General features: G+C 40.6%; 1 protein-coding gene across 4 annotated transcripts in view; it reads right to left on the reverse strand.

Annotated features, from left to right (window-relative positions):
• DUSP16 (dual specificity phosphatase 16) overlaps positions 1-21,489 on the reverse strand; it is a 90,362-nt gene extending 68,873 nt beyond the window's left edge. The window contains exons 1-2 of one of the 4 annotated variants that reach the window (XM_070453636.1): positions 21,044-21,489; positions 13,729-13,840 (exon numbers count right to left, since the gene is read on the reverse strand). The gene's annotated coding sequence lies outside the window, so the exon portion shown is untranslated. Of the gene's footprint in view, positions 1-6,723; positions 6,826-13,728; positions 13,841-19,907; positions 20,369-20,425; positions 20,709-21,043 lie in introns of those variants that run through there. The other 3 variants (XM_070453638.1, XM_070453637.1, XM_070453640.1) reach the window with 3 other exon arrangements.
• Positions 21,490-24,971: the final 3,482 nt, after the last annotated feature.

Consider the following 24,971-nt stretch of genomic DNA (forward strand, 5'->3'; position numbering starts at 1 on the left):
GAGAATCCCACGGACAGATGAGCCTGGCGGGCTACAGTCCACAGGGCTGCAAAGAGTCGGACATGACTGAAGCAACTGAGCATGCACACATACATACTGTAAGACCCAAAACTACTCCTTTCAATAAATTATCCTATATAAATATACTTACTTGAGTACATTTTATGTGAAATATTGTTCACAGAAACATGTTTGTGATTATAAAAAGTCAGAAACAACCTCAATAAGTGACAGATAGGCTAAATATATTATATTCCACAGGGCTCTGAAAAAGAATAATGTCTATCTATAGCTACTGATATAGAATAGTTTCCAACAGTGTATTCTTTTGTGAAGAGAAAAAAAGAGCAGGGATACAGGAAGAATGGATTTATCCCTAGCAACAAAAGCAACAAAAAAAACTCAAGAAGCCTAGGAATGTCTTGATTTAGTTAGGAAAGAATTTAAGCCTGTTCTCTGTATTTATTTATGGAGCTCTATTTATTTGTATCTGTAGATCCACATAATTTTCTATCTTACAACACTGATGATATGAACTTTACCAATGCAAAAAAAAACCTAATATAATCTCAGATGCCATTCACTCCTATGGTTAACTCAAAATATTTCTTTTCATAAACTTTTTAAGTTCAAATAGAATATATTTCCATAAAGCATAAAAATCATGAATGTACAAAGAACTTTTAAAAAGATAGCATACTCATGGAACTACCATCCTGATCAAGTAGAAAACTCTAGAAGTTGGCCTCATATCCCATCCGATCAACTAACCTCCCATCCTAAGTAACCACTATCCTGACCCCTATCAATACATTAGTTTTGCTTGTTTTTGAACTCTTTTGTGTCTGAACTGTTTTCTTCAACATTGTATTTGAGCCCATGGTGTTGTCAATAGCAATAGCTTTTCCTATTTTATGTTATTTCATTGAATATACAACAATGTATTTCTCCATTCTTATACTGATGGACTATTTGGGTTGTTTCCAGTTTGGAGTAATTATGAATTATGCTATGAACATTCTTGTACATGGCTTTTGGTGAACAAAAGCACATGTTTGTTGGATATACAACTAGGACTGGACTTGTTGGGTCAGAGGCCTAGTGCAAGTTTCAGCTGTAACACAGTACCACCAATTTTCAAAACAGTTGTACTAATTCATGATTCCCACCATCAGTGTTTCAGAGTTCTTGCTCCATATCCTTGCTGACACTGGATATTTTCAAGCTTTTTGTTGCTATACTTGTTTTTTTTAATTTATTTATTTTTAATTGAAGAATAATTGCCTTACAATATTGTGTTGGTTATTTGTCTTTAAATTTTAGCTATTTTGGTCGCTGTGTAGTAGTAACTATAGTTTTATTCAGCATTCTTTGGTGACTATCGTGTTGAGCACCTTGAGAACCTTTTTATTTGACCTCCTGTATTTAGATCTACAATTCAGTTGGAGTTTTTCTGTGTGTATGATACGAGGTAGGGGTTAAAATCAGTTGTTCTTAATATGGATAAGCAGTTTAGGATCATTTACTGAAAAGATTTTTTCTCTCCACATTGCTGTATAATATCATCTTAATCATAAATTGTGTCTATGTGCATGTATATGTGTACACACACACACACACACACACACACACACACACACGTTATTACTTACAACGGCTCCCCTGGTGGCTCAGACGGTAAAGAATCTGCCTGCAATGCAGGAGACCCAGGGTTTGACCCCTGGGTTGGGAACATCCCCTGGAGGAGGAAAAGGCAACCCAATCCAGTATTCTCGCCTAGAGAATTCCATGGACAGAGGAGCCTGGTGGGCTAACAGTCCATTGGGTTGCAAAGAGTTGGACACGACTGAGCAACTATCACTTTCAGTTTCACAAATGCACACACATACTTTTATATACATGTGAAAAAAAAAAAAAAAAAAAAACAAAAACACACGTGGATCTGCTTCTGGTTTCTGTTCTATTCCATTGATCCATTTGTTTATTCTACTCTGCATATCCAACAGTATAAATTTGGCAGTTTTGTTTATCGTCAATATTATTACTTCGACTATTCCTGCCATTTGTGTTTCCATATTAATTTTAGAATCAGCTTATATAATAATTTTAGACATCTTTCATTAGATTTAGTCCTAGGTTTTGATATTTTTTTGCTCTTACTATACATGTCATCTTTCTTAAAATTTCATTTTCTGGTTACTACTGTTATACAGAAATACAGATTTCATAGATTGACCTAGTATCTAAACTTACTTTTTTAAAAAATATTACTTTTAATTTATAAAAAGCAAAATTCATGTTTTTTTGGTGTATAGTTCTATGAGTTTTTGACCAGATATATAACATAACCCTCACCACAACCAAGACACAATGCTTCCATTTGCCCAGAAAATCTCATGCCACTCCTTTGTAATCAGCACCCTCTCCCCACCCTAAACCCTGGCCACAACTAACCTGTTCTCCAATGCCTATAAGCTTTCCTTTCTAGAATATGACTTAAATTGAATCATATAGCTTATCACCTTTTAACGGTAGCTTCTCTTACTCAACATGCTGCCTTTAAAATTCATGCCTGTTGTTCCATTTATCAATAGTTTGTTTGCAGGAATGTACCACCAAGTATATGTTCATTTGCTAGTTGTAGGATATTTGGGTGCTTTCTAGTTTGGGGTGATTACTCCTAAAGCTGCATAAACATTTGAGTACAGGTTTTTGTGTGAACCTAAGTTTTCATTTTTCTTAAGTAAATACCTGGGAGAAGAACTGATGAGTCGCACGGTAAGTGTGTGCTTATCTTTATGAGAAATTGCTGAACTCCTTTCTGCTATAGTGGACCATTTGTGGTGGTGGTGGTTTAGTCACTAAGTCTTGTCCGACTCTTACAACCTCACAGCCCACCAGGCTCCTCTGTCCATGGGATTTTCCAGGCAAAAATACTGATATGAGTAGCCATTTCCTTTTCCCAGGGAATTTTCCCCACCCAGGGATTGAACCCAGATTTCCCACATTTCAGGCAGACTCTTTACCCTACTGAGCCACCAGAGAAGCCTACCATTTTGTACCCCCAACCAGAAACATAGGAAAATTCATTCTGCATTCTCAACAGAATTTGGCTCATATTTAGGAATTCCCTATTCTTGTTTGTTAAGAGTTCTTTCATGATGAAATAGGTTTTAACAAATGGTTTACCTGAATTGACTGACATAGTCAAGATTTTTCTACCTTTTTACAGTTAATGAGACGAGTTATATTAACTGATTTAAAGCTATCAAAACATTTTTATACATATATTCCCTATTTAATTAGAAAAGTTTACTTAATGATCAAATCGTTACTCTAATAATAGATTAGAAGTTACATGGCTAAATGAAGTCTGATGATAGTCTAAATGCTACCATCTAGCCAAAACTGTATGCTCCCTTCGGTCACACTTCCTAGTAAGTCTTTCCCCACCAAATACAAAGCAGATCAGAGAAATGGAGGCCAAATCACAGTCCTAGAGCCACATGCATCACTCTGATGTTTAGTATACGGATACTGAAGCATCTAGAAGGAAAAAGAACTTTCATTACAAAAGATATTGATGAGAACTGACTGCCTAGCTCAGGGAACTCAAGGCTCTGTGGTGGCCTAAATGGGAAGGAAATCCAAAAAAGAGGAGTTATATGTACACCTGAGGCTGACTCACTTCAGTGCACGGCAGAAACTAATAACACTGTAAAGCAACTATACTCCAAATAAAAAAAATAAACAGATTTACCATCAAACTTTTTTTAAATAAATGATATTGATGTGGTAGTAACAGTAACATTTTATACTTTAAGAAACCAGAAACCACAGTATATAGAAATAAGCTACATTTCCCATGCAACAGAACTAAGTGTATGAACATGTGATGTTTTATATATTATGAAATTCATGAAATGCTACTATTTGGAGGGAAAGCCTTACACCCGTTTGATAATAATGATGTTAATGGATTCTGGCCTACTAATTAAAAACCACATTAGTTTTGTCTGTTCACTTTACCTGTTTTCTGGTGGTTATGTTTTTTCATAATTAAATGACATGATCAGAGGCATGGTGATGACAAGCCCCTCAGGGCCTCAATAAATTTTTGCCATGAAATCATCATAATGTTACAAAATGCATTTTCAACCCTTGAGCGGACTGTATTATCAGGATTAAGAATCACACCAGCATATTTCCCTGGTGGTCCAGAGGCTAAACTCTGTGCCCCCAATGCAGAGAGTCTAGGTTTGATCCCTGGTCAGGGAACTGGATTCCACATGTCTCAACTAAGAGCTTGAATGCCACAACTAAAGATGCCACGTGCCACAAATAAGGGCTTTCCAGATGGCGCTGGCGGTAAAGAACCCGCCTGCCCATGAAGGAGACATAAGAGACGTGAGTTCAATCCATGGGCCGGGAAGATCCCCTGGAGGAAGGCATGACAACCCACTCTTTATTCTTGCCTGGAGAATCTACGGCTACAGTCCATAGGGTCGGGAAGAGTCAGACACAACTGAAGCAACTTAGCACACACGCCAAAACTAAAGCCCGATGCAGCCAAATAAATAAATAATAAACATTAAAAAAAAAGAAGAATGACACTGGGTGGCTCTGAACACTTCTGTAGCTTCTCGCAACATAGCTCTCTGACACTAACTCAGTCCCTGTGTTACCTCCCCAGCTCACACACCTATATTTAGTATTTTGGGCAAAAGAAGGGGCTGGTAATGTTCCACCAAGCCTTGACAACAAGCCAGAAGTCAAAGGAGATGCCACAGGGGTTCGAGGACAAAGACACTGCTGGGCTAGATATCTTGGGTTCCACTACAAGCACTGTCGGCACCTCACTCTTCCTGAGTCACCACGCGTGTTCCTCACCCGTCCCTGTGTGGTTTACTGAACTCTGCCTGTTTACCTTCTTACCTCATAGGATACCGTTGCCATTAGTATTTTAAGTCACAGTGTCTGGTGGCAATAACCTAACTCCATACACTAATAACTAAGATCGGCTCCCTGAAGACTGGATATCTATCAGACAGTATCTATTAGATACAAAATATTTTTAAACTACCAAGCACTTGAAATCTAAAAGTAATCCTAAGCAAGTCATATCAGAGTCTACGGTAATCTTCAATTTCAACCACCACAATCAACATTGCCTCTTTTTTTTTTTAAACTATTACCAAAGTATCACTGTGAAAACCACGGACAAAGAATAAACATATCGGTTGGGTAATATTTCTTTAAACCTAGCACTTAACACAGAAATATTGCTAGTTTTACCAAAATGAGAATTCACCAGATTTGGACTAGTTCTGCCTGCTCTATGTGTTCAAAACAACAACAAATACACTGTCCAATGAACTTTGGCTTCTATTTCCTCATGCCTGTGAATAGGCTTAAAAAACAACAACGCCGTATATTTCAGGGCAAAGTCCAAGTCTGAGCACCCTGCCACATGCCAAGGAAGGACTTATGTGCGGCAGCAGGTAACGAACTGACCTGTAGGCCCAGAATCTAGGGGTGACACCGCACTACAAGGACCCAAAGGAATAAGATTAAAAGTTAGCAAAGATCCAACGGGCCTTTAGAGGAGAGCTTCTTACTAGCCATCAAAGATTTCTTAGTCTAGAAGTCAGATGTTAATGAGGTTCCAAGGAGATTTCAGATCTCTACCTAGAGGTCAGTTGGTAAAAGGCGGTACTCGCAAAACTCAGTATTTTAGAGCTGGAAGACACCTTAGTTATCATCTTGTCCATCCACTGGTTTTACAGGTAGTGAGGAGGAGGATGGAGAGGAAGAGGATGAATCTGAGGCCTCAAATCCTCTTTGGGAGTAAAAGTTCTCAATTAAAGAAGCTGCACTGGGACTTCCCTGGTGGTTCAGTGGCTAAGACTCCTTGCTCCCAATGCAGGGAGCCTGGGTTCGATCCCTAATCAGGGAACTAGATCCCACATGCCACATTCCATGTGCCACAACTAAGAACTGGTGCAGCCAAGCAAAAGCTAAATATTAAAAAAAAAGAACGGACGGCACTAATAATGGTTAGAGATGGATGAATCTCTCTGCTGTTACCCCACTCCACTCACTGCATTTCTGCACCCTGCACTAATTACCACCTGATCTATGAGTAGTTCGACTCCACTAATTCATATTTGAAAAAGAAAATGGCACCTTACAAGTCAACAATAAAAAATTAAATAACTGACCAAAAAATGGGCAAAGGACTGAGACATTACCCCAAACATAATACACAAATGGTCAACAAGTAGATGAAAAGATGTCCATAACTACTAATCAACTAAGAAATGCAAATCAAAACCACAATAAGATATCACCTCACACATTTAGAACAGACATTATTTAAAAAAAATAAAAACAGAAAATAAGTGCTGACAAGGATGTAGAGAAAGTACCACCTTTGTGCACTGTTAGTGGGATTATGAAATGGTATAGTGAAAGTCGCTCAGTCATGTCTGACTCTTCGTGACCCCATGGATATACAGTCCATGGAATTCTCCAGGCCAGAATACTGGAGTGGGTAGCCGTTCCCTTCTCCAGGGGATCTTCCCAATCCAGGGACTGAACCCAGGTCTCCCACACTGCAGGTGGATCCTTTACCAACTGAGCCATCAGGCAAGCCCATGAAATGGTATAAATGTTATATAAAACAGCATGGTACTTATTCAAATAATTAAAAAACAGAATTACCATATGACCCAGGAACTCCACTTCTGGGTATTTATCCAACAGAACTGGAAACAGTCTCCAGGAGATATTTGTACACATGTGTTCCCAGCAGCCTTATTCACAATAGCCAAGAGTAACCCAAATGTCTATCAACAGATGAGTAAACAAAACATGATCATGCATACAATGATAACACAATACGATTCAGCTTTAAAAAGGAAGGGGATCCTGTCACACACAACAACATGGATGAACCCTGATGACACTACACTAAGTAAAATATGTCACAAAAAGATAAAATGCTTATGATTCCATTTATATGAAGTTATCCAAAGTAGTCAAATTCATGGAAACAGAGCACAGAATGGGGCTCACCAGAGGCTGAGGGAGGGAGAAAGGAGATTTCAAATACTCTACACTGTGCAGAGTTTCACATTTTGAAGATGTAAAAAGTACTAAAGAATTGTTTCACCACAATGTGTATATACAAAACAATATTGAACTATACACCTGAAAATGGTTACGATGATAAATTTTACATTGCCTTTACTACAATTTTTTACAAAAGAAAACAAACAAAGAAAAAAATAAAATGGCTGTTTTTCTTTTCAAGAGATGCTGGTAACAAGTATTGCTATAAACTCCTTGATGACCAAGGTCATAGGCCACATACACTTCTTTGCGTCTCTTCTAATACCTCACTTTTGGAAGACACTCAGTAAGACTTGTTCATGCCAATGACAAAGACATGCCAACAACCACTGGCAAAAAGAATGAATCTTTTGTCCACCAAAAAAGCCTACTGGACTCAGAAGTCAAAGTGCTCATTTCCATACATGAACCAAGGTCATTTGTATAATAAAATACCTCCACTGACTTCACAATAATTTTTATTAAGAACTTGTATAAAACTACTACCTCCTGGTAGTGGATACCACACTGATTAACACTTGGTAACTAGAAATCCACCCCACCAGCAAATACTGTATTGCCTTAAATTAACATCCTGTTAATTACATCCTCTAATGAGATGGCCACTGGCAACATTTAGGAGCCAGCCACACAGGTCACTCCACTGCCAGAACAAATTGCTTGGGTTTGTCTTTCAGTTGGGATTGTACTCAAAAGAAGAAGGGGTTTTCCACTGTACGTGACTTTTATTGTTGGTTGTAAAGCCAAGAAGCTATAAAATCAAGCTTCCTGAATATTTACATTAACGAGGCTCTTAGTCATCCACAAAATGAAAAATGAAAACAATCACTTTAATTACATAGTTAAAAGGGTTTCAATGGAAGGAAAAGTTTCTGATATGTGTATATTCTAGAGTAATGAAATTAGATGCTGTCTGTCCCTAAAGTTGTTTAAAGCAGCTGTTAAATACATATACACACACACCCATTTTATTCTTAAAAATACATTCCAAACTGCAAATGACTTCTGGCCCCTTTAAACGCCAGAGTTAATAATGTTTATCTTCAGGGTCTCCCAATACTGATAAACCACAATAAACTGCATTGCGATCTTTCTATAAGACTTCTGTTGGACAGAAGATTAATACATTTTTAGGTTAACATTTCAAGAGCCTATTCTATAAGCAGTGTTTAATTGCTTTGCAAGTTTCTAGAGCTGAGAATGTGATTTTCAACTCACAGTATATCCAAATTCATATAATCTTGACGGAATTCTATAGGAGGAGCCAGACTGTCATTCTCTCAGAAACACAGTAGAATCTATCTCAAGATGAGACAAAAGTTTTGGCCTCATTCAAGTCAAGTCGAGCTGCTACCATGAATGAAGGGAATCATGCTCCTTTAGTTGTCCTCTAATTTTATCTAAGGCAAATATGCAGTGCAAACATGATTAACAAATAAGAACAAATGCCCAACAAGCAAAAGGGGGTATTCGACCAGGTTTTAACCACTAGTGCTTAAATTTAGGACATGGTACTGAGGCTATGGTGAGTACAGGTTCTGTACATATATGGCTATGTCCCCTATTAAAATAAAAATGCAATTAGTTCTTCACCTTCAGGGAAATTTGGGGCATAAGTACTATCACATTACTTAACTGCCAAAAAGCCAAAACCTAATTTTAGCTTTAACCTTCTATATCATCAAGATTGTTATTAAAGACACTGGCCAGCTATCAAGAGGACTATAAAACACCATACACTTTTATATCCTCTAATCCTGTCCACTTTTTTGATTAAAAAAAAAAAGATATAAATGTGAAATGATCAAAAGACAGGAACACAAGGAGACAAGAATGTCTGAACCAGAAGGCACCTCCAAGATTATCGAATACGATATTCTTATTTCACAACTAAGGAAGCTGAGACCTAACTATCTCTAAATTAGGTTCACGACGAACTGGGATCCAGGTCTGTGTAACCTTCCACTAGAATAAGAAAGAAAAGGCAATCTGTGAGAAAGAAGGAAACACACACAGAATAATCTGTGGGCTCCAGGAAAGTAGCTGGGGCAGGCTGCCGACTACCCTCTGTGCTTTCTCTTCTGCTTATCTGTGGCAGACACACAGCCAATGGCCCAAGAGACACCTCCTCCCCTCAAACTTGCGAAGAGTCCCGGTTCCTACCGGACAGCAAGCAGTGTCCAAGCCTAGGAAATGAAACACGGTGTGCGTTACACCAACCCCGGCACCCACTCCTGTGGGACAGTCACAGACAACAATTCAAGCAAACGCGACGTCAGACAAAAAGGGGATGGAAGCTTCTGGGAGAGATTTTGTTTTCCGTCAGGCAAGCACTGGAGTAGGAACTACTTGCTCTTGCCTACTTCCTCCTTCGTGCCTTCGAAAGAGATATGATGCGACCACTGAGGCGGCCATTTTGTGGCCTGGTGGAAGTATGGAAACACGCAAAAGGCGGCTGAGAACCTGGCGGAGGACTCTGCGGAGCAGGTGGATCGCCCGAGACCACCTACTTCTTAAGTTCCCTGAAGTTTTCTGAAACACATAGTAATAAACGGCTTACGGTTTAAGCCTCTTCTTTGGCTTTCTATTAACTACTGCTGAAAGCAGTACTGAATTTAAAAAAATTTTTTTTCTGGGCAGTTCCCTGACGTTCCAGGGGTTAGGATGAGCGCTTTCACTGCCAGGGGCCCTGGGTTCGATCCCCAGTCAGGCAACAAAGATCCAACAAGCAGCATGGCACAGCCAAAAAAAGATAAAATCTTGTGTGCCCTGTTGTAATCTTCCTGCCACATCACTACCATTAAAAGTGTTTATTCTGCTCATATACATGCCACTAAAAAAAGTGTTATATTTCTCCTGCATAATTAACAGCATGCGTGCATACTAAGTCACTTCAGACATGTCCAACTCCTTGCGGCCCTATGAACTGCAGACCCCCAGGCTCTTCTGTCCATGGGATTCTCCAGGCAATACTGGAATGGGTTGCCAGTGGTCTCTCCAGGGGATCTTCCTGACTCAGGGATCGAACTCGAGTCTCATTTGTCTCCTGCATTGGCAAAAGGGTTCTTTACCACTAGCACCACCTGAGAAGCCACACATAATTAATAGAGACCAGTTCAATTACTTTATAGTTACAAAACATCTCAACTATGACCCTATTAAAATAAATGTCATCAGTAGACAAGACGTAAGGGAAAGAAACATGACTGAATCATTTTTTCTTGATTATGACTTTGATCCTTCCCTCTGCCATCTCAAACCCTTTTTGGAAATGAGTATCACATAAATAACAAACTGATGAATAAGATTTATTTGAACTAAACTCTTCTGCTCCTTTAATCATAATTGCTGCTTCAGTTGCTTCAGTTGTATCCAACTGTTTGTGACCCCATGGACTGTAGCCTGCCAGGCTCCTCTATCCATGGGATTCTCCAGGCAAGAATACTGGTGTGGGTTGCCATGCCTTCCTCCAGGGAATCTTCCCACCCCAGCAATGGAACCCAGGTCTCATGCATTACAGGCAGATTCTTTACCACTGAGCCACCGGAAAGCCCTTAATCATAACTGTTAGTAAGTGATTAAATATTAAAATTTCATTCTTGAATTTACAGCCCCCAAAGTGGCCGAGTCAATATTTTCACATATGGATGCTTGTAATGGAAGCCTGGAGACTTACCAGTACTACACCAAATTCATGGCATTGCTGTTTTCTCCTTTACAGGTTATAATAATAGAATTTGAATACTGATAAGACATTAAAAGTCAGACTACCCAGTACAGCTATTTCAATAGTAACTTTAACTGTATTTTGATGGAACTCTGTCAAATATATGTTCACCTCCATGACCCCAGTTGCACCCACCTCTGTACTTTCCTAGGTCCCATTTTTCTGTGTTCACCCCACAATATTCCTCTGGCTCCCAACACTCATCTCCACGCTGCCCACAGCCAGTTCAGTTCTGCCTACACCAGCTCTGTGATCACTAACATCTACTCCACTCACAGCCTCCCTGGTTGAAAGAACAGACAACAGCCACAAACATCTCTTCTCTCAAGGATGCTACCATCTTTTCCCTGCTGTCATTCAAGGAATGAAACGGCTGAGGACCCTGGTTTTGAGCACAGATAAAAAGGAGTATGAATATATAGATTTATATGAATGATGTATGTGGGCTCAGTGCGTTCTTAACTTAAAAAACAAAACAGAACCGAGGCTTTTTTCCTTTTTTTTGTAGGCTATAAAGCACTTTTGGGCTTCCCAGGTGGCTCAGAAGTAAAGAATCTGCCTGCCAATGCAGGAGACACAGGAGACGCTGGTTCGAACCCTGGGCTAGGAGATTCCTGGAGGAGGAAATGGCAACACATTCCAGTATTCTCGCCTGGAGAATCCCATGGACAGAGGAGTCTGGCAGGCTACAGTCCACAAGGCTGCAAAGAGTCAGACACAACTGAGCGCACACACACACAAAAGCGCTTTTATTGACGACTCCTTTGTGTCTACCCTTCATCCACCACTCTCCGAGGTTACTTAATCTTCTCCCCTTGTGGATTCAGGACCACATGGCTCATCCCACACAACAGCACATTTCCTTCTTCCCAACAAGTTAATCAGCTAAGATGGAAACATTGTTTTTTTGGTACAGATTGTCTATGTTAGACTACTCTAAAAATATGTTAGAACACGGCATCAGTTTATATCAGCAATATCAAATTCTCATGATTTACCCTTGAAACTACCATGCTGATATCTCCTCTGATGGCACAAAAGCAATGAAAGGCAAAACTGCTGGCACTGTAGCATCAATTGTGGCAAGGGTCCAAACTGTACTAGCAGGAATTACATTCTTCACAGTCTGTCAATCACTTTTTTAAATATTGATTTTATATTATTTATTTGGCTGTGCCAGGGTCTTAGTTGCAGCATGCAGGAAAGGCATATGGGATCTAGTTCTCTGACCAGGGATCAAACCTGGGCTCCCTGAATTGGAAGCATGGAATCTGAGTCACTGGACCACCAGCAAAGTCCCTATCAATCTTTTTTTTTTTTAAATAATTTATTTTTTATTGAAGGATGATTGCTTTAAAGAATTTTGTTGTTTTCTGTTAAACTTCAACCTGATCAGCCCTAGGTATACATATATCCCCTCCCTTTTGAACCTCCCTCCCATCCCTCTCCATCCCACCCCTCTAGGTTGATACAGAGCCCCTATTTGAGTTTCCTGAGCCAAATAGCAAATACCCATTGGCTATTTATTTTATATATGGTAATATGTTTCCATGTTACTCCTTCTCCTATCAATCATTTTTAAAAAGCCAGTTTCACTTAACAATGTCCTTGATAAAATAGTAAAAGTTATTAATTATTAAATCTCACTCTTGAGAACTTGATCTTTTTAATAATCCGTGTAATGAAATGGGAGCATTTCATCATATCTAATATGTACAAAAAGCATTTCTACATACCTAATACAATGGCCATCTTAAGGAAAAGCATTTATGCAATTGAGTTGTGAGCTGAACTATACACTTTTCCATAGAATACCATTTCTGCTGAAAGAATGGCTGGCAGAGAAGTTATTATTATGTATAGTTATTCAGACTTAGGTACTTGGCAGACATTTTCTCTAAAGTAGATACAGTGAGCCTGACACTTCAAGGAAAGAACTGACAATACCTGTTGCTGATGATAAAATTTGAGTTTTCAAGAAAAAATTAGAATTTTGGAAAACTTGAACTGGATACCAAAATCTTGACTGCTCCTCAATTCTAAAGACTTTTTGGATGAGATTAATGGTTGTATTGATGAATACTATGTAAACAAATGTGTCAACATTTGAAAGATCTGCAGAACTCAACAATTATTTTTAAAATGACCAGTGTACAATGTTATAAAATCACAAGCTGGTCAAAGATCCATCCAAAGTGCAAGATGGACCAATAGATTTTTCCGTTACCGAGTAGCACAAAAAATTCATTGACAATGTTCAGATTCAACATCACAACTAACTCTTAAGAACATCTTTCTAAAAAAAAAAAAAAAAAAGAGGCAAAGGGGAAAAAAAAAGAATCTACCATTTGCTGAGTCTTGACATATTAAAAAATATATACAATTACATGAAAAAGACACTAAAATACCCCACCTTTTCTCTACTATGTATCTGTGTTTAAGTGGGGTTTCTTCATATATTTCAAACAAAGCAACATATCACAATAGGCTGAATGCAAAAGCAGCTATGAAAAACACCAGTGGTCTTCTATTAAGCAATGCATTAAAGAGTGGCAAAACATAAAACCATCTCACACTTATCACTGTATTTTTGTTTTGGGAATATTTTTTCAATAAAATATGTTATTCATGTTAACCTTTCATGAGTTTGTTGTTTTTAAGTGAATAAGTATTTTAAAACATTTCAGACTTTTAATTTCTAATATGTTAAATATTGATACAGTCCACATAAACAAAAGATCTTTGGGGCGTTAATAATTTGTAAAGAATGCAAAAGTGTCCCAACACCAAAATGTTAGAAAGCCTTTGGTTTTCAACACCACAAAAAAAGAGTGCTTATATGCATGTGTATATAAGAGAACAGGCACCTGAGAAGGAGTCAGAAGGTCTAGGCTCCAGGTCCACTTGCTTCAGGATTTGGATAAATTAACCTAAGGTCTTAGTTTCTTCATCTGTGAAATGGATTATTCATGTCTTGTTCTGAGGATTAAAGACAAAATATGTCAGAACAGTTGATACAGTACAGGTATACTGTTTTTGTTACAAGATCTCAAAGTTAAGAGTTTTAACCTTGTGACCATATTTCTAAATAATTCTCTATTCTTAAATTACTTTGCTAAATGCAGAACTTACAGAAAATGCAAAGTGGAGATTTTTTGATTAGTCAATTAGTTCAAATGTCCAACCACATAACTTTACTGTATTAAATTTAGCCCTTGACAGTTATAATTGGTAATGTGTATATTCTAATTATTACAGATATTTCCAAATACACACAGAAGTACAGAAAATTGTAACAAACTCCCATGTACTCTTAAAAATTACCAAAAAATTTCCAATATTATTTCAGTTCATAGGAAATGTGTGTATGCCTATTCTGATGTTTTTAAAAACAAGGATTAGGCATCATTTCATTTTGTCTATAAATACTCCCATATGTATCTTTTTAACAGATGAGAATTTAACATAACCCCAATACCATTAACATAGAAATGAACTCTATAGTTTTATTCTTAAATATCACCTAAAACATGCAATGCTAAGTCACTTCAGTCGTGTCTGACTCTTTGCGACCCCATGGACGGTAGCCCATCAGGCTCCTCTGTCCATGGGATTCTCCAGGCAAGAATACTGGAGAGGATATTGTAAAGTAATTAGCTTCCAACTAATAAAAATAAATGTAAAAAAATAAATAAATAAAACACTCAAAAAAAGAATACTGGAGAGGGTTGTCATGCCCCTCTTCAACCTAAAACATACTCTATGTTCTAGTTTCCTGATTGTCTCCCCAAAAAAAGTCTTCATTAGTTTTCAGTTGTTCTGTAGGATCAAAATGTTCTCAACAATTCAGTTACAAGTAATACAAGATTTTCAGCTAAAGACAAGAACGAAGCAGAAATAACACCATGCTCTATATACATGTACGGTTTACAAAATCAAGTCAAGAACTATTCTCCAGGGAAATGTGCTTCTTCTCCAACAAAACAACGGACAAAAATAACAAGAGACACCCACCACAAAAAAGGCCAAACTGGGGACACGTCAGTACTCTGAGAAATGACCAGAAGAGGACACACTCAGCTGATCAGGAAGGGCAGGGACTGTAGGAAGCCACCACCTGCCCTTTTGGAAAAGATGGGGTCGGACCAGCCCCATGGTCAGGCAGGCTGGAGGGAAGGTCAGGGTCTGGGTTCCAGAGTGACAGTACGGCTCAAACAAGCCCACTATCCAAAAGGCTGGATGGCAACCACCTGCAGTTTCAACCCAGAGCTCAAAAATCAGTACTCTGGGACTTCCCTGGTGGTCCAGTGGTTTTAAGACTCTGTGCTCCCAACACTGGGGGCACAGGTTCGATCCCTGGTCAGGGAACTAAGATCCCACATGTCACATGGTACATCCAAAATAAATTAATTAAATATGAAAAGTTAATTGTTACAAAACAACAACAACAGTGTTCTAAGCTAGAAATAGAATGCAAATATCATCAAAATAAACTACCTGTGACAATTCAATTTATTCAACAAACATCTGTCAAAAAAGTCAATTCTACTAGGCACATCTTAGGATATGAGCTACAGTAGTTTTGTGTATAATTATTCAGTGAAACAATAAGCAACATATACTTCTCTACATATTACTTTCCCCATTAATTTTAAGGGGAAGAACAAATTTAATATTAATACCTTGCCACATACATGACAATTTATAGTGCAAAACCTGCAATTTGGCCCACCCCTCACCCAGACATTAAAACATATGAATTCTACTGTCCTTCCCAAATACTTTTCAAGATTACACATCACATTAGCTTTTATCATATACATCACAGACTCCGAGCATTTACATCTACAATTTCTTTTCTAAATGGAGTATTTAGTTGAAGATTGACATGTACACACTGCTATATTTAAAATGGATAATCAACAATGACCTAGTGTAGCGCACAGAGAACTCTGCTCAATGTTATGTGGCAACCTGGATGGGAGGGAAGTTTGGGGGAGAATGGATACATGTATATGTGTGGCTGAGTCCTTCCAGGGTTCACTTAAAACTATCACAACACTGTTAGTCAGCTATACTCCAACATAAAATAAAAAGTTAAAAAATAAATAAATAAATGGAGTATTGAGAAGGAAATCAAGGAAAGGCTAAAGAATCTCCCACCTCCTCTGAAAATCGTTTTCTTTTCCATAGGCTTATCCCAAGTGTGTCAGAATGAATTGTAAATGAAAACTGGTCATATGCATATAGAAAATTTTAAGAGATGTGGTTCTAAAGGCACATAAATCCTTTTAGGAATCCTTTACCTCAATTCTACTTATCAGGTTTTTTTTGTTGTTGTTTGTGTGTGTCTTTTTTAAGTTTAAAACTACAGAAAAAGTGGAGAAGGAGAGAACACATTTCTTAAAGAATGCTTAAGAAGTACTTCATGAATGTGTTCCAAAATATGAAACAGTCACTAACGAATGTTTTAGCTGACGCTATAAAGGACATCTTGTCAATAACAACAAAAGCTGGCAGTCAGACAGCTGCAGAGTCCAGACTTCCCCACTTCAGAACTGACACTCTTGTATCAGGTCTACTATCTGCAGAAAGACAGTAAAAGTCCTAAGTTTAAGATAATATTTCCAGTGAGACCACTAAGTCCCCTACCAACCTGTAAGGAGAATGATTAAGTTCACAGAGCACAACGCAGCCCAAATGTACCCTGAGACAAGGCCTGGAGGGAATGTCACCCTTGACCTCATTTTCTGGTAACTAAGCTGAAGAGCCGACTTATACTTTCTGCCCACCTTCAGTTTTGTGTGCCCTCATACAAGGTATCATCAAAACAAACTGTCCTTGGAGTTTAGCTTCCCTTTATAGCTCTGTTATTACTGTTCCTAATGGAGAATATACCTAAGTATACAGCCCAATACATCACAACTCTAAGTAAACTGGAAAGAATGACATTAACCTCACTGCAAAAACATGAGGTTTTTAGCAGACAACAGCAGCAGAACTGCATAAAAATTGTTAACGAGGAGTTGAAAACTCAAAGCCTGCATGCTTCCATCTACAAAATATTATGTAGGTTTCTTTCAAAAAATTGGTTAAAGATGGAGTCGATGACTGTGTAGATGTGTATTCAAATTGGTTTGGGCTGCAAATAAATATTAAAAAGTTAAATCATTAACATTATTCACCAGGCATATCACAGGCAAAACAGGTCATTCACAAAGTGAGTCGGGCTGTAATGAGCACTCTGTAATTTCCTTGTTTCTGATCATTCCTATTTTCACAAGACATCACTCTCTGACATCAGATTTTCCATGAAGTGTTTACTTGTTTATTGCCCTTCTCCCACTAGAATGTAAATTCCATAAGGGCAAAAACCTTATCTTACTTTCCACTCTTTGCCGGGTTCAGAGAACAGTGCCAAGCACACAGCAGAGGTTCCAAACAGATCTGCTGAATGAAGGGGTGGTTGAATGGCTGCCCCCTGCCCCTCCCCTTCCTTTCCTCCTTACACTGGTTAACCATCCTTTGAGGTCAGGGTCAAATTCTACTACCTCTATGAAAAACATCTCCCATTGCTCCAATCATACCATGAACGCCACCCCTGCCTGCTGTCTGATAACTGTTTATCTTTGCATTTGTATATAGCTCCCTTAAAATTCTCATAATCCTCATTAAGGGCATGGACCCATGCCCCTTCGTTTCAGTATCCACCTAAGGACCCATACATAGTCTACCACTAATAAATGCTCTGCTTGACTGACTCATACCTATAGTTAATCCAGAAATCAAATGAGTTAATAGTTTCACCTTTTTATAACCTAACCCTTCCTTTCCAATAACTCAACTGAAATTGCAGTGGGTCCCCTCTAGTTTAAACTTATTTTTGGCAACTTCAAGCTTTACATTCTCATACATGTAACTGTAACTGCTCATAATTCACTTTATCCATCCCTCCCCCAAGATTAATTTTTGTATATAATTTAAAAAAAAAAAAAACCTTGTGACTTTTTTGGTGATACCTTCAAATGAAGTATCTAACCCCAATCAAGAAGGAAGTTGGAGTTTCATTACTTTCTTCCTGTTGCTGAGGTACTGGAGGATATTTTTTTCTTTTTATGCCTTTTTCCTTTCATGTCAAGATGGATCCCATTTCCCTTTCCTGATCATAGCCCTGGCAAGTTTTTCTTATTGCTTTGTACCTGTCCTTGGTAATCTGCCTTAGATCCTCCCTTCTGAGCCACTCCTGTTTCCTCTAGTCACTTATTTGATCAGATTTCAAACTTTTCAAATGAGACTGGCCTCTTCTTAAAGCTTGAGCCTGCTTCTTTAAATCTGGCCATTCCTTCACAAAGGCAACCAAACCCCGGTCATCTGGGCTAAATGAAATGTACAAAAATATCAGATTATCCACAACACAAGAAAATCAGAAAAAAATTGACATCTGGCTTTGGAATATACCATGTGGCTTTGGGCAAGATTTACTTTCTTAAAGTTTTTGCTTAAGCCATCACCGTTAGTAACAATGTCTTTTACCATAGTGAAATATCTGTCTCAATTTTAAATTTTGATGCAGTTTTTTCAAAAAGCCAATCAAATATCAGCTGAGGTTTTTCCTATAAGTCTTTAACTCGTTTTTTCAATCTGTTGAAAACTATCATAAAATCTGGTTTCTGTTTCCCCTGATTTATTTCCTCCCTGTTCCTGGGCTTCTGATCCAAATCAGCTTACCCTATATTAATTTACTTCTTTAATTTAAAGTACCATTTGCTTGAGAATGAAAAGCATTCTAATAACACTAAATGTCTAATGAAATTTTCAGTCCCAATAACACTGGATAGAAGACTTTTTTTTTTTTTTAAAGCTACTGCAGGAAAAGTTGGGTTTCTAGGATAAATGACACTGGTAATTCTAGCAAATTTATATTTAGTGGGTTACTATGATTGGCTGAAAAATAGAAAAACATTAACTTTAAACAGCTATGCAAGTCAGCTTTGTCAATATATAATCCCATAGGCCAAAAACTATGAAATTAAATTCTCAATACAGGCATTTATAGAAAAGAGCATCAAAACAAACTAATACATCAACCCTGGCCCCTTTTCCTGACCCCAGCCTAAACCCTGCACAATCTCACACTTGATTGCTGCTGCCTCACTTCCACAAATGAGTTTTTAATGTTTAAGAAAAAGGAAAAGAACTAGGTTAACAAGTTCTTCTCTTTTGCCCCCTTTTCAGCTTCTGTCATTGAGCTCTTGGCCAAAGAGATCCCTAATCCTCAATTTTACATGACTGTTTTCACTTTACAGGTATTCAATTATTTTAAATTCAAATGGACACTTACAAAGCACTTGAACCTACTCTTTTTCATGTTAATCACCATATTACCAGCAGAATTGGGAATAAACTCATTTTTGCGGTTCCCCCTCAAAAAGAACTTTGGGAAGTACAAATTATTTTACCTAAAAACCAACTTTTGGGCTGGTGTCTTTTAGGCCAAGTTTTTATATAGGATGTTAAATGTTAATCCCCAAAACTTTTTTAAACAAGATTTCACAGTCATCAAACTCAGTTAAGTTCCAGAACTTTACTTAAAAAATAAAAACAAACTTAGGATGCCCAGTCACACTTTGACTAATATACCCAGACAAAGCCCCAAATTCTCAGTTTTTCAATGTACCTTCTCCAGACTGCAGCACAAGTCTCAATTAACTACAGCCTCCCAAGCTGTTTGTCCACCGTACACATCATTTCTCAAGGAAAAATAATTCCCAAGTGACTGATTCAACTGGTAAGAATTCTTTCCTTCTTTTAAAAATTTACCTTAACTTCAAAAATCTCTTTTCTTGATGGAGTTCACGAGTATAAATCCTCTGAGGAAAACAGTTGTCACCTATGTGCGCTCAAAACATGAGTGGCTTAAAGAGGCATTTTCTGACAGTCTAAGTTCCCCAAATACTAGTCATAAGGTCTTTCATGGATGGTAAATTTCACACACACACACAAAAGAAACACACACACACACACAAAAGAAAGGAAAGAAACATACCTGGTCATTTTCTAAACAGGTTTGATAGGTTTGGTTCCCTTGTAAGAGTAGAGTATTTACTTATAATCTTTTAAAGCACAAGGGGCAGCCAGGAGAGTGGGTAAATAAAACCTTCAGAGAGGTTTAAAAACCCTGCATCTTAACTCACTTCCCCTTGATTTCAGGGGCCGGTACTGCAAAGCCCACGGCAAATGAGATTATGTAACAGGTTTTTCCTCTCTCCACTTTATTCATCACGGGCTGATTGGAGGTGTGCTTTCTCCAAACGAGTTGAGACTCCTAGGACTTTATTTAGGACGGCTGAAGTTGAGGTTTGATACATTTCCTTAGGATTTTGCAGGATCCATTCATTTAAATATCTATTTGTATTTTTCTCAAGTGAGAAAACACAGTAACAGTGTAGTTGCTGTTGTAATTTCAAGGAAATAAACGCAGCTGCACCTGAAAACTTCCGTTTTGCACAAATATTTTCCTCCCCTGTGTTTCATTCCATGAAACTGCACATGATATACACAGACCTTCACTCGTCTCCCGGGGCTTCTTCCTTTCTCACGTTTTACGGTTGGTGCAGATAAAGAAATCGTCTCTGGCGCACCGGGCCCCCCAACACCCGGCCTCGGGGGGAGAGGGGGGGTCCCCGGAGGAAAAGCCAGTGTGTTGAAAAGCGCAGCCCGGTCACCACTCAGGTGGCCCCGCCGCTCACACGGAAGGCGAGCTGGGGATAATGGGGACAGTCAGGCCGGGGCCCCTCTTGGCAGGCGTGTTGTGTAACAGTCGCGCCTGGAAGTGAGCAGCTTGGCCCGCGAAGGGACCGCGTCCGGCGGCGGCTCCTGGCGGCGGCACCCGGCCGCCCGGCCCGCTCGGCCCGAGCCCGCGCGCCCGCCGCCGCCGCCGCCCCGACCCCGCGCGGGCCGGGCCGGGTCGGGCCGGGCCCCCGCCACACACACCCCCCTCGCGCCTCTGCTTCCCACGCGCTCGCCGCTCGGGGCCGCGATCGCCCCCACCCCGCCCTCGACCCCGGGCCCGGCCGCCGGGAGGGCAGCGCCGGCGGGGCGCGCGGACCGGCGTCCATGCTGCCGGCGCGGCGGGAGCCCGGCCCCGCGCCCACCCGCCCCGCCGTCCGCGCGCCCACTTACTTTCGGGGCCGCCGACCTCGCGGCTCCCTCGGGGGGGCGGGGGGGAAACGAAAGTTGTCACGGCGTCTCCCCGCGGGGCCCCCTCGCCTCCCGGACCCGCGAGGCGCCGCGGCGGAGCCGGGAGGGCTTGCTGCGCTCCCGCCCGCGTCCGTCCCGTCGCGCTCTCCTCCGCCTCCTCTTCTTTTCACTATATTATCTTCTCCTGCTCGGAGGGGCGGGTGGGGGCGGGAGGCTTAGGAAGCGAGGAGACGTTTGCAACTTTTCTTCACTCTTTCTCTCCCCCCCACCAACCCCCGATCAGCCTTGAAAAACACTGTTGAAAGGGGCGAGGAACCTGTGGAGGTGGCGGGGGGGGGGACGCGGAGGGGGTCGGGAGAGGTGATGATAGTCGTTTGGAAAACTGATCAGAGCCCCCCCGCCCCAAACAGAGATACCCAGAAAGAGGGGGAAAGGCGGGGGGTGGGGTGGGGTGGGGGGTTGGGGGGAAAGAGAAAGAGTCGCTGGTCAGGAAACTTCAAGCGCGGATGAGGTCATTGGTTTAAAAATAAAGAGATGGCGTCACTTGAAACCAATCCCAGTGAATGAACTCAGCGGAGCCCCGGGGAAAGGAGGAGACAGGCAGGGCAGGGCGGTGGGCGACGGGCGGGGCCGTGCGCCCGCCCGAACGCGGAGCGCGGCTCGGCGCCTGGTCGCGGCCGCTCGGGGAGGGGTCGGGTCACGTTCCGTTCCGGGGCCCGGCGACTCCGGGGCAGGTTCCGCGGGCGCCGCTGGGAGGAGCCGGGTGGCCGGGGGAGGCGGCCCCGCGGCCTCCTCCTTCCGCGCCCGCGCGCCGGCTGCCCCCGGGGCCCCCGATCCCCGACCCTCGGGCCGGGTCTCGGCCGCGTAGGGCTGCGCCCCAACAGGTATTTCAGGGTTTCTCCCCTCTCCCCGCCCCAGCGAGGCGCAGAGCCTTTTCCTCCTCTTTGGGCGGTTTCCAGCTGCCTCCCCAGGGTGAAGAAACGCAAACAATGATTTGAGAGAATTACAATCGCTCTTTTAAAAGTGAGGAATCCAAAATGCAGGGCACTGCCGGCTCTTAGGAGAGAGAAGTTACAGGTAATTTAAGAAAAATCACGCTCAGGTGGCTCAGGCAGTCAGCTCTCCCTGTTTGTCAGAGAAAGCCCCCACTTGAATGTTCCTAACATTTATGATTTTATTGTGCTTCTATTTACTTATTTCTATTTACATTTGTAAATGTAACGAGCACGAAGCCTAACATGCTCTTGAAAAGTGTGTCCTTTTCAAGCGGTGTGCCCGGTGCTCGGGCAGCACAGAATCGTCTGTAAATTAGACCAGAGGTTCACCACCTTTTGGGAGGTGCAAGACCCCCGTTGAGTTTCCTTCACACACTTCGTGCATTTTAAAATTTGGATTGAAATAGCTTTGTTTTGAAACGGCATTACACACTTTGGGAAATAGAGACCTGAGCTGGTGACACACCAGGACTTGGAATCAGTGAGTAGGACAATCGGAGCTTTATTCTAGTGTTCTTTGAGCATTTGAGCATGAAGCTGCTTCTACTGAGAAGTACTCACGTGGATATCACATAACAGAGATGTGATTAATGACGGAAAAGCACACTCCGAGTGCACTGCTCCATGAGCCAGAATTTGTGTGTAGGAATAAAATATTCCATTTGCAATGTATTAGATTTGGGACGTTGGTTCCCCGAAGACATCTTTGTTGGGAAATGTCCGTTTGGACATTGCCTGAGGTTTTTTTGTCGTCTTGTTTTCTGTGGGTGTTTTTTTTTTTTTTTTTTTTTTTTTTTTGATTGCCAAAATAACAGAAGCATGTTTGGCGGTGTGGGGGGGGCGGGCGGTTAGAAAAGTGAAACTTGTCTATACTTTTTTGCCTTTAAATCCTGCAGCTAAAGCCCATTCGTTACTATAATCATTTAAGGTCAGTATTAGAGTAAGCCTCTAGGAACTTCCGGCCCATCTTTTTTAGGAGGAAAAGGAGTCCATCTGAAGAGGGGAGCGCGAGGGAGCCCTTGAGGCAGTTAAAGAAGCTGAAGGCCATAGATGCAGAGCCGACTTTCTGCCTCTGCCTTTGACCTCGTTAAGCCTTCTGCAGGGGCGAGACGGTCTCTTCCGCGGCACGCTGTCCTCTGGTGGCCGGGGGACGTTACTGCAGCTCCAAAGGGATTACTATCTACGCTCCAACAGGTAACCTCTAAAAACGGACTGCCTATAGACCTGCTGTCTTCAGAACAGTTACCGAAGAGAGAGTTGGAGAGGATCTGCATCTCCAGTCTGCTTAGTTGGAGGAGTTGAGATTCGGAAGAAGGAAGGAAAAGAGAGAGAATCCTTGTCCTAGACTAGATCCTGGATCTATTGGATGAAAAGATGGATCCTGCCTGGATGAAAGACCTCTTTACATGCTGCAGCTCCAGTCACCTTATTCTGACACAACTTGAAACCTCTCTCTCTCCTCTTTCTTCATTGACACAATTAAATTGGAGCACCTTCCATTTGTGTGCTATTATGGGAGTCTCCCACTGTATATCATCTAATTAGGGAAACAACACAAATTAAAACCAATTAAAAACCAAATTAATGATTGAGTGGCATACAATATTGGTTTAAAGAGTCCAGCGAACTCTTCATGTCATTGTATGGCAAAAAACTACCACAATATTGTAAAGATATTATCCTCAAAATAAATTTTAAAAAATTTTTAAGTAAAAAAAAAAAAAAAAAGGTAGAGTCCAGAAGAGAAAAGGAGTGATGTTGGCTGCATTGTCAGGGAAAGCATCTTCTGAAGATCTTTGACTTCTTGCTTGAAGGATAGTTAAGATTTAGTTTGGTGTAAGAGGGTTCAGCAGAGGGACTATTATAGATAGGAAATGGCAGAGCAGACATGGAGATGGATTGCATATAAAGGGCATTCAGGTGAGGGATGAGTAGACCCCTCTAATAATAGTAGGGATTGGGGTGTAGCAATTAAGAATTAGGCCAAATTTGAAATGTAGAAGCACATTAAAGAGGTACATGAATGGTTCAATACATAGCTTGTTACTAATCCAGCAAATAAGCACTGAACAAGTTTACTTCACTAAAGGCTATTTGCCTTCTTGTTCTACTAAGAGAGCTTCTATGCATGCCAACGACAAACATATTTTAAATAGTACCATTTACAATTGCTCCAAAGAATGTGAACTACTTAGGTTTAAATCTAACAAACCATGTGCAGGGTCTGTGTGCTGAAAATTATAAAATATTGATGAAAGACATTAAAGAAGACCTAAATAATTGGAGTGACTTGCTATATTCATGGCTTGGAAGACCCAATAGAGTAAATATGTCAGTTCTTCCAAAATTGACTTATAGATTTCACACAGTTTCTATCAGAATCCCAGCAAGGTTTTTTTGGTAGGCATAGCCAACTTAACGTAAAAACTGCGTCCAGTATCTTTAAAGGATTGAGTAAGTGCTAGATTTCCCAAAGGCAGGCAAAGGTCTCATGTACTTAGGACACCAGCAAGGCAGAGGCTCTGAGGTCTTAGAATCAGATCATTTGGGAAGAAGCTGTCTTTGTTACAGTACATGTAAATGTACAGTTTAGTACTGGTTCTAGTTAGAGTTTAATATGAGGGAGGTGCACCAAATATTTTAGCTAGAATTAAAGATGGAAGAGGAGCACCATAATCTTTAGTGCTTAGACCCCCTGAAGGTTTTAATCTGTCCCTAGCTCTGGGGATAAATAAGAGAGGCAAGGTCCCATCTCGCAAGGAACTAACATTCTAGTGGGAAAAGAAGACAATTACAGCCAGAGCTGTAACAAGATCAGTTCTACAGGAGAAATTGGGTGTTGTGATAGCGCATGTTGAAGAGGAGTTAAGGTGGTTGGGAGAGGCATTTAGGAGGAGGGGACACTTGAACTGAAG

The sequence above is a fragment of the Odocoileus virginianus genome, chromosome 23 (genome assembly GCF_023699985.2).
Source record: "Odocoileus virginianus isolate 20LAN1187 ecotype Illinois chromosome 23, Ovbor_1.2, whole genome shotgun sequence".
NCBI classification, from domain to species: Eukaryota; Metazoa; Chordata; class Mammalia; order Artiodactyla; family Cervidae; genus Odocoileus; species Odocoileus virginianus.